The sequence below is a fragment of the Vicugna pacos genome, unplaced genomic scaffold, assembly GCF_048564905.1.
Source record: "Vicugna pacos unplaced genomic scaffold, VicPac4 scaffold_20, whole genome shotgun sequence".
NCBI lineage: Eukaryota > Metazoa > Chordata > Mammalia > Artiodactyla > Camelidae > Vicugna > Vicugna pacos.
This window is the reverse complement of record NW_027328741.1, coordinates 82,997,778-83,015,558: the sequence shown is the minus strand read 5'-3', so window position 1 is coordinate 83,015,558 and position 17,781 is coordinate 82,997,778. Positions and strand designations below refer to the sequence as shown.

General features: G+C 42.7%; 1 protein-coding gene across 1 annotated transcript in view; it reads right to left on the bottom strand.

Annotated features, from left to right (window-relative positions):
• LOC140693696 (uncharacterized) overlaps positions 1 to 17,781 on the bottom strand; it is a 56,175-nt gene that overhangs the window by 1,480 nt on the left and 36,914 nt on the right. Inside the window, exon 17 of the mRNA XM_072957400.1 lies at positions 22 to 94. The gene's annotated coding sequence lies outside the window, so the exon portion shown is untranslated. The remainder of the gene's footprint in view (positions 1 to 21; positions 95 to 17,781) is intronic.

Sequence of the window (17,781 nt, the reverse complement as noted above, 5' to 3'; positions counted from 1 at the left end):
GCAATGGAAACATCCACTCACCCAGCCCTTGGCACAGGACACTTGCCGAAGAGAGGTCTGTTACTTCCAAAGACAGGATGAGGTCTCAGAACACCTGGAAGCAGGAGAAGGCAAAGCAGTGAATGGAAACCAGTGCGGGGTCTGACCCCTGGTGATGGAGCAGCAAAGGTGAATCTCTGTTTAACTTGGACGCACACTCTCAAGCGGACAGGAGACATGGGATTGAAGGTGATGCGCTGAGTGTTAGAAGAGTGCACAGCAGATGCTTGGCTGACAGAACTCAAAGAAACCAGCGCAAAATATCCCCACAGTTGATTCTGGGACCAAGATCCGAGCTGCCAAATTTGACGTAGCACAGGCAGCGGTCAGGGAGGGATAGGCCTACGGATGATGGCACACGCTGAGTCTCAGGGATATGGAGTGTGTTGTGGGATGTTTTGGGTCCTATCAAGAGAGCAAACCGACCTGTGACCCCAGTGAGAAGGCCACCACACCGGCACACGCGATTGAGATTATCGATATGTCCCATGGCCACACCCAGTGCATCTGCAGGACCAGGGACCAATTGGGCATTTTGCCAATAGAGCACGTGTGGGGCTGAATCAGAGATATCGTGCATCTGGTCTGAGTGATCTAGGTGGCCTTGGGTTTGAAATCAGAATGAAAAGCCTTAGGATCTGCTACATTCATAACCTGGGCTGGGATTATGGTTTGGTTTGAGGCACAGGATACGCAACAGCTCTGTGGTTGCCTTCGTGCACCCGTGCCACAAGGATGAGAGGACAAGGAAGAGTGGTCCAAGTCCACAGCGTGAGAAGATGAAGCATTTCCTTCAGCATTATCTCCCAAAAGCAGATGCTACATTTTGGATGGCACCGGCACGGTACGGCACCGAGGACACCAAGGTCGGTCTGCGGGATCATTCCACTGGCCCTGATCTGTGACATCCATTGAGATGCTTCCACTGGTGTTTCTGTAGGCAGAGAAGCTCTGCGAAGAACTGGTTTCATTGGGACATTCCCGTGGCACTACAAAGCACAAGCGCACTCTCAGTTTGCAGTTTTGGAAACACTCCGAAGTGACATGGAGCAGAATGCAGAGCTGAAAACCTTTAGAAGCTTCATTTCCACCAGATGAAGTGTCCTGTGCACTTTAGAATTGTGAGATAAGCGTAATCAAACTACGGTTATGCTAATCAAAATAGTATGGGTTGTTCATCACGTCAAAGGCAACACCAGCAATTGGAGATATACCAGACAACACACAGGAACAGGACATGGCATCAATGTCTATAAGAATTTGTCCTCACAAAATCCCATGGAATTGGTTGGAGCCAAAATTCCAAATTTTTCACTTAATTAAGCCCTAGAAGTCTACATTAGATACCTGATATTACCTGACCAGTAGAGGTGAAGAAGTGCAGTAAAAGAAACAGGAAGTACCATTTTCAGTTCCAAAGATATTGAAGGCCTAAAAGATAAGTTTTCAAACAACGAGACTGCAAAACGAAATCCAGAGCAAGCATTGAAATCGGAGGTGAGGGAAACACTGAAGAACAACAGTGTCTCAGAATCATAAAAGGCAGAATACCAGAAAAGGTGAAGAAAAAGCCAAAAAACGAGCCAAATATTATCAGAAACTCAATGGATGAGACAATATCAGGGGTAAAATTCAGTCCTAAGTAGACTAGGTAATGCAGAGGGACGCGTGAATGACTGTGAACACAGGGGAACAGAAATCCCTCGGTCAGAAGCAGACATAGGAAAGCAAGTGCAACTCAATGAAAACATTGCTGTTGAATCCTGGGGTAAGACAAGGCAAGAAAGACTAGGAGTCGTAAGAGTCCCAGATGGATAAGCAAGAGATAATGAAACAAAGATGTCTGAAAAGTTATCTGTAGAAAAATCAGACTGAAACTTGCTGAAAGCCAAGAAAGAATCATCTATGCGAATTCAGGAAGTACACAGCGTTCAAAGGAGGTCGAATCCCAATATACGTACCAGCAGCTGTATGATTCAAATCATCGAAGTTCATGAGCATCCCAGGGATTTAAAATGCGCCTGGAGGAAAGCAACATAGTCACAAGAGACCCTCCAGAGGGGTTTCAGCTGATATATCGGCAGCATTATTGCAGGACAGGGAGGAGTGCCAGGACATAGACCATATCCTGAATGGTATTTGGGTATTTCAAGCTGATACCTAAATATGGCAACTCTGTCTTTTATTTAGATTTAGCATATTTCTAAAACTATCTTTATTTTTATACCCTTCCCATAGTATGTAATTCATTTCTGTTAACTATTTGAAAGTCTGCAATGGAGGTATGTACACATTGTCAGACTTGGATACTTCGAACAGATCCTTCCACCATTGATATAGAGAAAAATATCTAAACAAGGATCAAGTGTCTGTGAGTTATGTCTAAATTGTGTTAATTTATCCATGCCAAACTCGCAGAGTACCAGTGCAAACTTCGCTCACTCTCTCCCATGTATACAGCAAGATAATCATCCACTCTCATGGCCCTTGGCTCAGGATCCCTGCTGAATAATGGCCAAACATCTCTTACTTCAAAAGTCAGAAAGAATTCTCACATAACCTGGAAAGAGTAGAAGGCAAAGTAGAGAATGGAAATCAGTGCAGGACCTGACCTTTGGTGAAGGAGCAGTAAAGGGGAAACTGTGTTTTACTGGGATGCACACTCTAAAGTGGACAGGTCATTTAAGATGGAAGACGATGTGCTGAGGGTTAAAAGAGTGCATAGTGGACGTTTGATTGACATAACTGAAAGCAATAATCACAAAATTTCTCTTCAATTGATTCCCAGACCAAGACTCCATCTGCCAATTTTGAGCTAGGTGTGCCTGTGGAATCTGTGTGTTAGGGGTGTGGTTGATGTCTCAAATTTATTCCCAGGGATTTCGAGATTGTTTTGGGCTGTGGTTGGTACTATCTAGAGAACAGATCTGCCTGGGTCCTCTCTTAATATTAAATCTGCTGGCATATGTGTTGTGGATTAGCTTAGTAACCCAGGGCCTTAATCACAGTCTTTTCACTTTCACAGTATAATTGCTTATTTTCTCCATAAAGGAGAAATGGTCTCAATCAGAGCCATCTTTATCTGGTTTCTAGAATCCAGGGCAATTTAATGTTGAAATAAGATTCTATAGCCAAAAGATCTGCAACTTTCATAGGCAGGATTGAAATTTCTTATTGTCCAATGCAGAGGTTTTTGAAATGCTCCATGCTTGCCTTTGAGTTCCCATGCCTTATTGACAAGAGTTCTTGGAGCAGAGATCTGCTGAAAAATAGGAGAATTTGAAGCTTTTCCATCAACCTTGCCTACCACATGCTAATGCAACTATAGTTGTGGTGCTGACCCAGTACTACACTTAGGACCCAATTGTGGCACTGCAGGATTGTTTCAGCAGTTTCTAATGCGTGACATCATTAGATTTGTTTCCACTTTTGTTTTTGCTTGCAGAGAATCTGAGGGCACCCATTATAAAATTTTGACTTTTCCGTGGCAACAGTAAGGACGAATGTACTTTCATGAGTGTATATTGGAAAAATTCCCTCTCCACATATCCAGCCTGCAGCCCAGAAACCATTTGGAAACCTCTATTCCAGCAAAAATTACTAGTCCCAGCACTGTCAGAGCTATGATAAACATTTAACCAAAATGACACTCTGCTAACTTTACTAGAATAGGTTATATTCACCACAACAAAAACCACAGTAGCAATCATAGATATAACAGGCAACGGACACAGAAGGAAAGCATGGCATCATTACATACCAAAAACAATTCTCACAGCATTAAAACTAAATGTGCACAGAAATGATTTCACTTACAAAAGCCGTTCAAGCCTATAATAGATAACTGATAATCCTTAACCTATAGCGATAGAGAGATATAATAAAGTTAAAAGAACTATTCCAAATTTTCAAAAGACAGGAGTCTCCTGAAAGAACATCCAATGTATTAGACCCCCAAAATTTACTAGAACATGACTTGAAAAGGGAGGACATAAAAACACTGAAGGAAATCTTGAGTCTATGAATACAAATGCAGGCTAGTATAAATGGAAAGAGAAACACTTTAGATGAGCCAAATATAATCAGAAAACTCAATGGTGAGAATAGCTAAGCTAAAGACAGTCCAAATCGGACTAGATAATGCACAGGAACAAATAAATGACTTAGAAAACAGGATAATCACAATCACTCAGTCAGAACACGACATAGAAAAGCAAGTGAAAACCAATGCAAGCAATGCAACTGAAACCTGGGATAAGAGAAAACATACCAGTGTATGACTCATAGGGATCCCACATGGAAAAGAATAAAGACAAACGGTTTGAAAAGGTATTTGAAGAAATCAGACTGAAATTTTCTTAAACCAAATATAGAACCGGCTATCTCAACACAGCAAGCACAGAGCTTCCAAGCATAATGAACCCCAGTAGGCCTACAACAATATATATTCTAATTTAAATGGCAAAAATTGATAATAAGGAAATGATTCTAAATGCACCAAAATAGAAACAAGTGCATTGCAAGAGAACTTTTTAATGTCTTCAGCTGATTTCTCAACAGATAGATTGGTAATTTTTTCTTCCCTATTTCCTTTTGTGTTGATCTCTATTCCAAGAACTGATGAAAGGCAGATTCCTTCAGTCTAAACAAGATGAGTTGGCAGAGATTCTAAAAGTGTTCAAGTTCTTGGAAGAGGTCATCAGAATCAACACATCTCAAGGGGCTTTTTCAGACAATACAAGAGACCATGCACCAAGCCCTGTTTATCCTTTTCCCAGGAGTGGGCCAATGTATTAAGACTTGCTGTTCCTTCACACTCAACCAGCCATGCAGGTATACCCTCAGTCTGCTACTGCAGGAGAATTAGAGCCAGGTCCAATTTTACCAATACTGTAGGGAGAACCTGAACCTGCTACTGCAGGAGACACAGCACTGTGTCCCATTTCACCAATCTTTCAAGGAGACCCTAAGCCTACTCCTGCAGGAGACTCAGAGCCGAATCACATTCCACCAGCTTTGTAGGAAGACCATCATGCCTTCACTTGCAATGGATCCAGGAATGTGTCCAATTACACTTGCCTTGTAGGGAGACCTTGAGCCTGTTCCTGCAGGAGAAACAGATCTCTGTCATATTCCACCATCCCTCCAGGAAGATGCAGGGCCTCCTCTTGCAGGAGACTCAGGAATTGGTCCAATTTCACCAGTCCTGCAGGAAGACTTTGAGCCAATTCCTGCAGGAGACCCAGGACTGGGTCCCATTACATCAATCATGCACTAAGACCTTGAATTGGGTCCAATTCCACTAGCCTTGCTGGGTGACCCGCAAGCCTGATCCTGCAGGAAAATTAGAGATACGTCATATTCCAGAAGCCCTGCAGGAAGACTGAAAGCCTGCTTCTGCAGGAGACCCAGGAATAGGTCCAAATACGCCAGCCTTGCTGGGAGAGCACAAACCTGATCCTGCAGGTGATACACAGTGAGGTCCAATTCCAACAGCCCTGCAGGGATATCCTGAGGCCACTTCGGCAGGAAACACATGACTGGGTCACATTCCAATACCCCAGAAGGGAGACCGTGAGCCTGCTACTCCAGGAAACCCAGAACTTCGTCCCATTCCACCAAACCTGCAGTCCAACACTAAGACTGCATCTGCAGAAAACACAGTGCGGGTCACATAACACCAGCCCTGTAGTGAGACTACAAACCTACTCCTGGGGGAGACCAAGCCATTCACAGAGAACATGAGCCAGCTCCTGCAGAAGAACAAGAGTTGTGTGACATTCTACCAGCTCTGCAGGTAATCCATAGGCTTGCTCCTGCAGGAGACAGACATCCCAGTCCAATTCCATCAGCCTCTCCAGGTAGAACCCCAGCCTCCTCCTGCAGGAGAGCCAGAACTAGATCCCATTCCACCAACCCTGCATGGAAACACTGAGCTTGCTCCTGCAGCATACCCACAGCCAAGTCATATTCCACAAACCCTGCAGGGAGACACTGAGCCTGCAGTTGTAAGAGACCTAGGACTGGGACCAATTCCAACAGCTCTCCAGGGAATCCCTCACCTTCTCCCATAGGAGACTAAGAGCCATCAGTTCTGGTGGGGTCCCTGAGCCTGCATCTGCAAAAGAACCACAGGGTGGAGTCATATTCCACCAGCCCTGCAAAGAGAACAGAACCTGCTACTGCAGGAGACACAGGACTAGGTCCCATTCCACCAACCTTGCAGGGATACCCTGAGCCTTGGACCAAGGAATGGGACAAATTCTGCTAACCTTCTTGGGAGACCATGAGCTTCTCCTGCAAGAGAACCAGAGATGGGTCATATTACAGTATTCTTCCAGGAAGACCCAAGGCCTGCTCCTGCAGGAGATGCAAGAACAGGCCCAATTCCACCAGCCTGAAGGCAGAGTCCAAATCTGTTCTGGCAGGTGACCTAGAGAAGGGGCCCATTCCACCAGCCCTACAGGGAGACTCTGAGCCTAATACTACAGGAGACTCAGGAATGGGTCCCACTAAACCAACCCTGAAGGCAGACACAGAATCTACACTTGCAGGAACCACAGAGTCAGGACACATTTCATCAGCCCTGTAGTGACCCCTGAGCTGGGTCCAATTACACTATCCTTGCAAGGAGACTCTGTGCCTACTCCTGAAGCAGAACCAGTGATGGGTCATGTTCCAACAGCCCTGCAGGAAGACCTGGAGCTACTTCTGCAGAAGACTCAGGACAGGGTCTGATTCCACCATCCCAGCAGTGAGAAAACTAGCCTGCTCCTGCAAGTGACCAAGGTCTGAGTCATATTCAACTAGCCATGCAGGAAGAACATAAGCCTGCTATTGCAGGAAACTCAGAACCATGTGCCATTCCAGCAACACTGCAAGGAGACTCTGAGCCTGCCCCTGCAGGAAACAGAAACCCAGTCACATTCCACAAGCCCTGCAGGGATACCAGAGCCTGCACATGCAGGAGACCCAGGCCTGGGCCAATTCTACCAACCCTGTGGAAAGACCCTGAATCAGCTCTAGCATTAGACTAAGAGCCATGTCACATTCCACCAGCCCTACAGGTAATTTATCAGCCTGCAACCTACACCTTCAAAAGACCCAAGAATTGGACCAATTCCAATGGCACTGCAGGGAGACCATGAGCCATGTCCAATTCCACTAGCCCTGCAGGAAGGCCCCGAGCCTACTCCTGCAGGAGAACCTGAGATTGGTCATGTTGCAAGATGAGCCTGCTCCTCCAGGAGACCCAGCAGTATGTCCCATCTACCAGCCCTGCAGGGAAACCCTGAGACTGTCCCTTCAGGAGAACCACAACTGAGTCACATTTCACTAGCAATGCAGGGAGACTTAGACCCTACACCTTCAAGACACCCAAGAATTGGAACAATTCCAGCAGCACTGCAGGGACACCATTAGCCAGGTCCAATTCCTCTAGCCCTGCATGTAGACCCTGAGCATGCTCCTGTAGGAGACCCAGCACTGGGTCTCATTCCACAAGGCTTGCAGGGAGAAACTCTGCCTGTTTCTGCAAGAGACAAACAGCTGAGTCACATTTCACCAGCCCTGAAGGGAGACCCCAGTCCTGCACCTGCAAAGGACCTAAGACTGGAACAAAATCGACTAGCCCTGTAGGGGGACCCTGAGCCTGCTTCTGAAAGAGAATCAGAGATGGGTCATATTCCAACAACCCAGCAGGGACAGTCCAAGCCTGCTCCTGCAGGAGATATAGAGCAGGGTGAAATTGAAAAACCTTGCAGGGACACCCTGAATCTGCTGCTGCAGGAGAAAAATGATGGGGTCTCATTCCACAAGCCTTACAAGGATACCCTGAGCCTGGTCTTGCATGAGATCCTGATCTGGCTCCTGCAGGAGACCCAGGACTGGGTCCCATTCCAACAACCCTGCTGGGGAACCCGAGCCTGCACCTGCAAAACACACAGAACCGTGTCACATCCCACCAGCTCTGCAGACTGTAAGACTAGCCCTACAGGAGACCTAGAGCCAAGTTACACTACCAGTCCTGCAGGGAGACCCTGAGCCTGATCTTGTAGCTCCCCCTGAACCTACACACATACTTCTATGAGACCCAGAGCCAATTCAGGCATCACCACCCTTACGGGCTGAGATGTCTCTGCAACCACCAACACTGTCATCTAATTCTAAGAATCAACCCACTCCCAGACCCGAACTTTACTTCCCTTCTCCTGGCATCATTTTTGTTTGTTTTTTCTGTCATTTCCTTGTTTTCTTTCATGTCATTTAGAGTACCATCTATTTTTACGTTTTAAGTTTACCATAATAAAATTTAGATGTTTTTCCATTTTAAATTGTGCAATTCAGGAGCATTAAGTGCATTCACAATGCTGTGTAACCATCGTCACTGTCTAGTTTCAGACTGTTTCTTTCCTCAAAATAAAACCCCGTATCCAAAGCACACATTCTCTTTTATCCCTCCCCCAACCCCTGACAAGCCCTAATCCTCTTTCTCTCTGTGTGTCTTTCCCTACACTGGATGTTCCCTATCAATGAAAACATACAAAAGGTGGCTGTTTGTGTCTGCTCTCATATTTTAGCAAGGGATTGGTGGGTTTTTTTTTTTACTTGAAGTAGCGTTTTGGTTATTTGAAAGGGAAATCCAGGTGGATTAAAGATGAGATGTACAAAATGAATATTTTTAGTAACTATGTGCATAATCTCGTGATAGGCATAGCTATTCTATGTGTGAAACCAGAGCCAGAAGGGAGATGCTTAGCTCTTCCTGTGGCAAAACATAACCTAACAAAATAAAAAAAATAATAATAATCAAAATCCATGAAAGACAAACCACAACATGGAAAAATCATTTCTCATAACCTAAAGTCAGAGAAAGGTTTCACATCCCTGTGGTCCAAAAACATCTTGAAACACTGTGTTCTAAACAGAAACAGAACAAACACATGCAATTCCAACAAGAGGCAATGCAGGTGGCCAGTGTATATTAGAGATGCTCGACCTCTCAAGTGAGGATGCACGACGATGTCCACACTTCGGAGACAGCATTGGTCAACATCACACTGGCAGGCCTTTAGCCTGGAGACAACCAGCTCTAGTGACAACATGAGGAGGCAGAGGCCACAGTAAATCCCCTGGAGGGAAGAGTGAGCAGACTCTCCTCTCTGGGAGAACAGTATGCAGAATGCATCACAGTTCCACAAGTGCACCACTTTCCGAGCAGTGCTGATGCTTAGTGTTGATCATACTAAAATTCTTGCACAATTTTTCAAAGATGTCTTTTCAAGGATGTTCATCACAATCCTGGTTAAACTACTAGGGAAATGGAAGCAACACTAATGTTCATGGAGAGGGGGTGGGATTCATCAGTTCTGGTTCACATGGAGGAATGATTGTTGTGCAGCTGGAAAAATGAGTGCTAGGTCTTTACCTGATGTCAAGGAAGCCCTCAGTTTGGATGCCTGTTAATCCATCATCTACATCCCAGATGCCATCTCTATAACCACATATGTGTCAAATCATCATAGATGTAAGTGAATCTTGTGGTGTGTGAGACACAGACGCAGAGAGAATGAGAGAGATAGAGACTGAGAGATGTTCACCAAACCATTAATGACGGTCACTTCTGGGAGTGGGATTTGCAAATCTCTGCACTTTTCCTTTAGGCAACATTTCAAGCATTTATAATGTATCTATATTGCTTTACTAATTCTAAGGTATTAAAAGCATATGTTACTTGAGATTCATTCATATTTCATCTATAGAATAAAGTTTATTATTTTTATTTTAAAATATATGTTACAAGTACTATCAGCATTTATGAGAGTAAAATGATAAATTCTAAAGAATTAAGAATCAGATAAAGAACAAAACCTTTTGGTGATTCAGACACAGGCCAGCTAGTTGGCAGCAAATGGCAGGGTGGGACAGGTTTCTCTAGAAGGTTGTGTATGTTCTGAATCAGCATCCAATAGAGGCAAGGAAAAATTACAAGACATGTACGCTGAAAACTACAACAGCTTGTTGAGAGTAATTAAGAAAGAACTAGCCCTATTTTAAAATTTGAAGGAGCCAAAATGGCAGAGTAGACAGACTCACAGCTTGACCTCTCCCACAAATACTCAAAGAATTACATCTACAAAAACATTGATTTGCACAGAAACCTCCTGAACTCTGGTAGAGTGTCTCTTATTTTGAAATACAGGAAGATTCTCACAAAATATGGTAAGGAATAAAAAGAGAAAAGAAAAATTAAGTGCAGGACTGATCCTGCAGGGAAAGAGTAGCATAGGAATAAAGGCACCCTCACACTGGGACACAACCTCTCTAGCTGGGAGATCAGCTAGGAAAGAAGCAGAGCTTCCAAGGTTTAGAGGAGACAGTGGCAACTGCATGGAAGGCAGAACTGGGGAAAACTGACACAGAGGGTCCCTGTGATGACCAGCCCTAGACATGAGCTAGCAGGGATGAGCCAGAACAGGCTACTGGAGTCAGTGAAGAGCCCAGGCAGAGGGATGGGTCACACTGCAGAGAGGCAGTCTCAGGAAACTAGAGGGCAGTGTGAGCTCTGGCTGTGTGTGTGTGTGTGGAACAGAACAGACTGAAACTCTCATAAAAAAGCACCAATTTTGATATAATGGGGGAGGAATGAAACACAGCTGTGCCAAAGTCACTTACTCCACTTGGCTCCATTGCTGGTGTGTTCTCGTGAGAAGAGAAATGGGGCTTGGTGAGAGCCAACACTGCTGAACAAAGGCAGAGCTGAATGTTGACTCCATACCCTGTGCCATTGCAACTTCACAGGCGGGACTGAGATTTGTTTACAGCCCCAGACAGAGAGGGTGGATTTGCTGTATCTGGTCACTTTGTGGATCCACACCTCTGAGACTTACAGGTAGTGAGTGGAGTTCTTACTCAAGAAGGGTGGCCAGTGAGGGTATTTACAACAGGGTGGTGTATGGTTCCATATGTGAGTGCGGGATTGGGATTTGAGAAGAACCTGTAGTGGACCACAAATTCATATGTGTGACTGCACACTTGCTAAGGCAGGTCCAAGGGACTGACACTGCTGGATCTGCACTGATGTTTCCTGGGGCTCAGAACCTGAGTGGCACCAGAGTAGGTGGCTGACATTCCCATAGCTAAGGCAGGTATAAAGCCAAAATCAACAAATAGTACTTTGTAAGTCTGCATAATAAGTGACAGGCAACACCACAGAGAGAACTCCCCAGTGAACATCTTCTGCCTATTTTTCTTCACAAATGAAGTGCTCCAACGCTGCCTACTACATGTAACAGCTCAGAAACGGGTCTAGAAGAAATACATAGAGCCAGAGAAATATAAGTAAAATAAAGAAGCCGAGGAACCACTTTCAATTAAAAGAACAAGACAAATCCCCTGAAAGAACAAGCAGTAAAATAGACTTTGATAGTCTACTAGACTTGAAAAAGGGAATGATCAAATCACTGAAAGAACTAAAAGAGACTATCAATAGAGACAGAAAACTTTAAAAAGAAAATTTAAACTATAAAGAAGAGCTAGTTAAAAATAGAAAATTCAAATACAGGCAATCAAAAAAGACTAGATAATGCAGAGGAATTAATAAATGACTTAGGAGACAAGATAAAAGAAATAACCCAAAAAGAACAGCACACAGAAAAGTCAATAAAAACCAATTAAAGCAAGATAATGTGTGCCAGCCTATGCATAATGGTGAGTCCCAGAAGGAGAAGAAAGAGAAAGGGGGATTGAAAAGTTAGTTAAAGAAATCATGACTGAAAACTTTCCAAACCTTAAGAAGGAAAGAACTACCCAAGTACAGGAGGCACAGAGGGTCCCAAACAAGGAGAAACCAAACAGACCTACACCAAGACGTATTATAGTTAAAATGGCTAAAGTTAAATAAAATATTCTAAAGGCAGTGAGAGAAAAACAAAGTGTTTGTTACAAGGGAGTCCCATAAGCCTTCAGCAGATTTCACTACCTAAAAACTTCTGGCCAGAAGGGAGTGGCAAGATATATTCAAAGTCCTGAATAAGAAAAGGCTCCAAACTAGGATATTCTATCTAGAAATACTATCCTTTAGAACAGAAAGAGAGAAAGAATTTCACAGACAAGCAAAAACTAAATGAATTCAGCAGTACTAAATCTATGCTAAAAAAAATTTGAAAGTTCTAATCTAAATAAAAAATAAACAGGAAGCTACAGAAATTAAGAAACCATAATTGGAAATGCGATAAATACAGTGAGTTGCAAGGGAAAACATGAGGATATAAATAAGTCAGTAAGTCAATAAAGAAAACAAGAAAGCAAACAAGAAAGAGAGAATAGCAAAATCATGAAAGGTGGAAGAGGAGAGCAAGAGAATATATATTTTTTCTCTCTTTTTTCTTTTTGTCTTCTTTCTTTTTAGGATGCACTTGAGTCCACATGACTATCAACTAAAATCAAACAGATGAAGTAAGGGGTTACCATATTTGAATGACAAGATAACCACAAATCAGAAGTATATAATAGAGTCATAAAACCCAAAAAGAAACCAAGCTAATAGAAAAGGAATTTATCAAACCACAAAAATAAAAATAATTAAAAGAAAGAAACAAATAATTACCAAAATCAACTGGAAAACAAATTTCAAAATGGCAATAAACCCTCATCTATAAAATAACTACTATAAATGTCAATGGACTAAATGTTCCAATCAAAAGAAAAAGAGTGAAGGAGGAGGAAAGATGGTGGAGTAAAAAAGATGCTCAGAGCTCACCCTCTCCCACAAATTCACCAAGAGTGACATCCACAGACACACCCACCACCCAGAATACCTGCTGAACTTTGAGAGAATATTGGCTTCTTCAAAAGATAAAATTTTCCACAAATCTGGTGGGAGAACAGGAGAAAAGAAGAAAAAGGAATATAGTTCTGGACCATTCCAATGGGGAGGCAGCTGCAAAGTAGGAATAACATTAATACACTGGGTCTCCCCAACTCCAATGGCCAGTTCAGCAGGATGGAGATGGAACCTCAGAGGCTCAGATCTGTATAGAATAGACTTTAACTGACAGAACTAAGTTAATTGGGCACAAAGGGTCCCAACGATCCCCAGCCCTAGACGCGAACCAGCAGGGGTGGGATGGGACAGGCTGTCTGAGTTGAGCAGAGGACTCGGGCTGACTCTACAGAGGAAAACTTGGGGGACTGCAATGTTCTGTGTGCCATGGCTGGGAGAGTATACAGAACAGCCTGGGTCCCCCATAAAATACAAAAAAAAAAAAAGGCTAAAAACACTGCTGGTGTGCCCTGGGGGGAAGGGGAGCCATAGTCTTTGTGTCCGCAGACCCACAGTACCATTATTGGAGACTTCTTGGGAGAAGAGAGTCAAGGCTCAGCCATAGCCACCATATTTTCTGGTGCATGGTTCCCAGGTAGAGGAGGGGTCAAAACCCGCATCTTTACCTAGGGGCTCCACAACCTCATAGGTGGGACTGAGATTTGTTTACAGTCCCAAGAAGGGACCATTACACACCGATGCCTCTCTGAGTTGGCTCTTCTAAGACAAATGCACAAGAAGCAGTGTTCTGGAACAGAGCAGGGGTGAGGGCTAGTGCAGCTGTTTCCTCTGAGTCCACCTACAAAGCATGGACCTAATGCGGCAGGGGAGCTACCTGCCAACTACCTTGCACAAGTGTGGTCCTGGGACCAGGCATCTGGTGGGGGGTGCAGACCACCCATTTACAGATGCTGGGACACAGACCAGGGGCACGACTAGACGGCCTCTGGAACCAGCAAGTGGAGTTTTCACAGCAGGATATGGGCAGGAGTGTGACAACCACAGGAAAAAAGGAGCTCCTGCTCAATATCCAGGGCAGATTCAGGCCACCAGAACACCAGCCACACCACCAACAAAGGGGATAACAGGCAAAAGGCGTGGAAGGAAGACTTGGCAACCACCCATAGTTAAAAATAACCTTATGACAAAATTATTAAGAGTGTATATTCTTGGAGAAAGGCCAAGATAGTGGAGTATAAGGATGCTTGTATCTTATCCTCTTCAATAAATTCACCAAGACTGACATTCACAGACACACCCATCCACTCAGGACATCTGCTGAACTTTGATAAAACATTGCCATCTTCAAAAGACAAAATGTGCCACCAATCTGGTAGGAGAAAAGGAAAAAAGAAGGAAGAAAATGCAAAATGGCTTGGGGTTGGTCCTTTGAAGAGGGAGCAGCAAAGGAGGGATAGTGCTGGTTGACTGGGTCTCCCTGTTTCCAACAGAGAGGTCAGCAGGATGGACAGGGAACCTCTGAGGCTCAGATGTGTACAGAACCACCCTTGACTGACAGAATTAAGTTAAATGGGCACAAAGTGTGTCAACAACCCCCAAACCTAGAAGTGAATCAGGGATGGGAAGGGACAGGCTGCTGGATCCAGGCAGACTCTGGTTGACTGTACATAGGTAACCCTGGGGGACTGCAGTGTGCTGTGGACAACTGCTTGGATTGTATACAGATCAGAACAGCCTGGGCCTCAAATAAAATAAGAAAAAAATAAAGCAAAGCAATATTGTTAGCTTGCCTGGGGGAAGGGGTGTTTCGTCCTTTGTTTCTCCTGACTCATGGCAACATAACTGGTGTTTTCTCAGAATAAGAGAGATGAGGCTCAGCCACAGCCATCATACCCACCCAGGCAGACATGGGGTTGAAATCTGAATATGTACCTGGCAGTTCTGCAACCTCATAGGTGGGACTGAGACTTGTTTACATCCCCAGACATATAGGACGTTTCTGTCCTGGTGTCTCTACGAACTCACACCTCTAAGACAAATGAACAAGGAGCAACGTTCTGGCAAAGAGCAGGGACTAGGGCTGGTGTGGCCATTTGCCTCAAGCCCACCCACAGAGTGTGAAACAGATGTGGAGTGGGGAGTAGCACTGAATAGGGGAGCAACCAACCCAACTACTGTGGAGGACTGCTGCACCTGGACACGGCATTGAGAAGGGGCACAACCTGCCCACCTACCATGCAGGAGTGCAGCACCAAGATGCAGCACTGGGAGGAGAAGTGACATGTCTACCTACAGGCACTGGGAGCAGCACAGACCAAGGGTGTGACCAGAGGGTCTCTGGAAACAACGAGCTGAGTTCATGAAGCAAGGCAAGGGCAGGAGCTTTGACAACAACAAAACAAAGAGGAGTCCCCATTCAATAGCCAGGGTAGGCTCTGGTTAACAGGTTAATGGCCACATCATTAACCAAAGGGATAACAGACAAAAGGCACAGAAGTAAGACTTGGTAACCACACATATTTAAGAAGGACCTCTTGATAAAATTACTAAGGGCACACAATCTCCACAGGAACATACTCTTTTCCTTTTCTGTTCCATTTTCTTTTACTTTTTAAATGTTACTTCTTAAATAATTTTTATATTTCTATTTTTAATCCCTTTTAAAATTTTCTTTTAAAATACTTTTATTATTATCTTACAATTTGTCCAATTTCAGTTTTATCCTTGTTTTGTTCTTCTGTTGTGATTATACTCTGTTCTCAAATATTTTTTCTTCCTTTAATATTTTAAAAATTCATCCCAACTCAATTGTTATCTTGTTTCAATATGTTCTTCTGTTATTGATTATACTGCTTTTAAAACTAATTTCTTTGTGCTTAGTTTTATTTCTGCATCCACTTTATATAAATAAATAAACTCTTAAAAGACCACAGTAGATAATTGATACTCCATAAGCCATAGTGCCAGAGAGATATAAGCAAGATAAAAAAGCAGAGCAACCTGTCTCAATTAAAAGAACAAGATAAACCCCCTGAAAGAACAATCAATGAAATAGACATTGATAGTCTACTAGATGATTTCAAAAAAGGAGTGATCAAAGTACTGAAGAAACTAAAAGAGATTGTGTATAGAGACAGAGAATATGTCAAATAATGAAATTGAAACTCTAAAGAGGAGCCAGTGAAAATTGGAAAACTCATTTGCTGAGAGGAGAGTTGAGGTAAAGGCTGTAAAATGTAGGCTGGATAATTGAGAGGAATGAATATGTGACTTAGAAGACAGGACAACAAAACAGCTGAAAGACAACAAATAAAAACCAATGAAAGCAATATACGGGACCTATGGAATAACATAAAGCATGCCAACCTACTCATAATGGGGGTCCCAGAAGGAGAAGAAAGAACAAAGGAGATTGAAGAGATATTTGAAGAAATCATGACTGAAAACTTCCCAAACCTAAAGAAGGAATCAGATATCCAAGTACAGGAAACACAGAGCATCCCAAACAAGGAGGACCCAAACAGACCCACACCAAGACATATTACAATCAGGATGACCAGGGTTGAGAATGGGAAATGATTCTAAAGGGAGAAAGAGAAAAACAAAGAATGAGATACAAGGGAACCCCCATAAGATTTTCAGCTGATTTCTCTACAAAAACAGTACAGGCCAGAAGGGAGAAGCAAGGTGTATTCAAAGTCCTGAATGAAAAAATGATGCAGCCTAGGATACTTTATCCAGCAAGGGTATCCTTTAGAATAGAAGGAGAGATAAAGAACTTCACAGAGAAGCAAAAACTAAAAGAAGTTAGCAACACTAAACCTATGCTAAAGGAAATATTGAAAGACCTACTCTAAATAGAAAAGAAGCAGGATGCTACAAAAAGGAGAAAACCATAATTGGAAAGGTGATTGCTACAATGAATTACAACAGAATAAACATAAAATCATAAAAGAGGGCATCTAAATCATTAAGGGTGGGAGAGGCGAGCAAGAAAATATGCAGGTTTCTCTCTCTCTTTCTCTCTGTCTCTCTCTCTTTTTTGTTCTTGGTAGGATGGGTTTGAGCTTATATTTTATCTGTTTAAAACAAACAGATATAGTAATGGGTTAATATATGTACAAAGTAGGGTAGCCACAAGCCAAAAAGTTACAATAGAGTCACAAAACTAAAAAGACACCAAGATAATAAAAAGGAAAATTATCAAACCACAATAAGAAAAAGTAAGGAACAAAGAGCAAATACAAAATGAACTGCAAAACAAAGTTCAAATTGTGATAAACACATTTCTATTAATAATTACTATAAATGTCAATGGACTAAATGCTTTAATCAAAGGACATAGAGTGCAGAGTGGATAATAAAGCAAGTATCTACAATACGCTGTATACAAGTGACCCACGTTAGGGAGAAGGACACACATAGATTGAAAGTGAGAGGATTGAAAAAGATATTCCACACAAATGGAAATGACAAGAAAGCAGGAATATCAACAGTGATTTCAAATAAAATAGACTTTAAAACAAAGATTATAAAGAAAGATTAAGAAGGACATTTTATAATGATTAAAGGAGTCATAGATGAAGATATTACACTCATTAACATATATGAACACAACATAGGAGCACCTAAATATATAACAGACAAAAAGAGAATACTAACAGATAAAAAGGGAAAATTTGATCCGAATACAATCACGGTAGAAGACTTTAACAATCCATTAACATCACTGGACAGATCTTCCATACATAAAATTAATAAGACAACATAGAAATTAAATGATACAATAGAACAATTTGTTTTGGGTAATATTTTCAGAACTTTATATTTCCCTAAAATAGAACATACATTCTTCTCAAGTGCACATACCACATTTTCTAGGATAGATCATATACTTTGGCACAAAAGAAGCATTAACAATTTGAAGAAGATAGAAAATATTTGAAGCAACTTTTTCT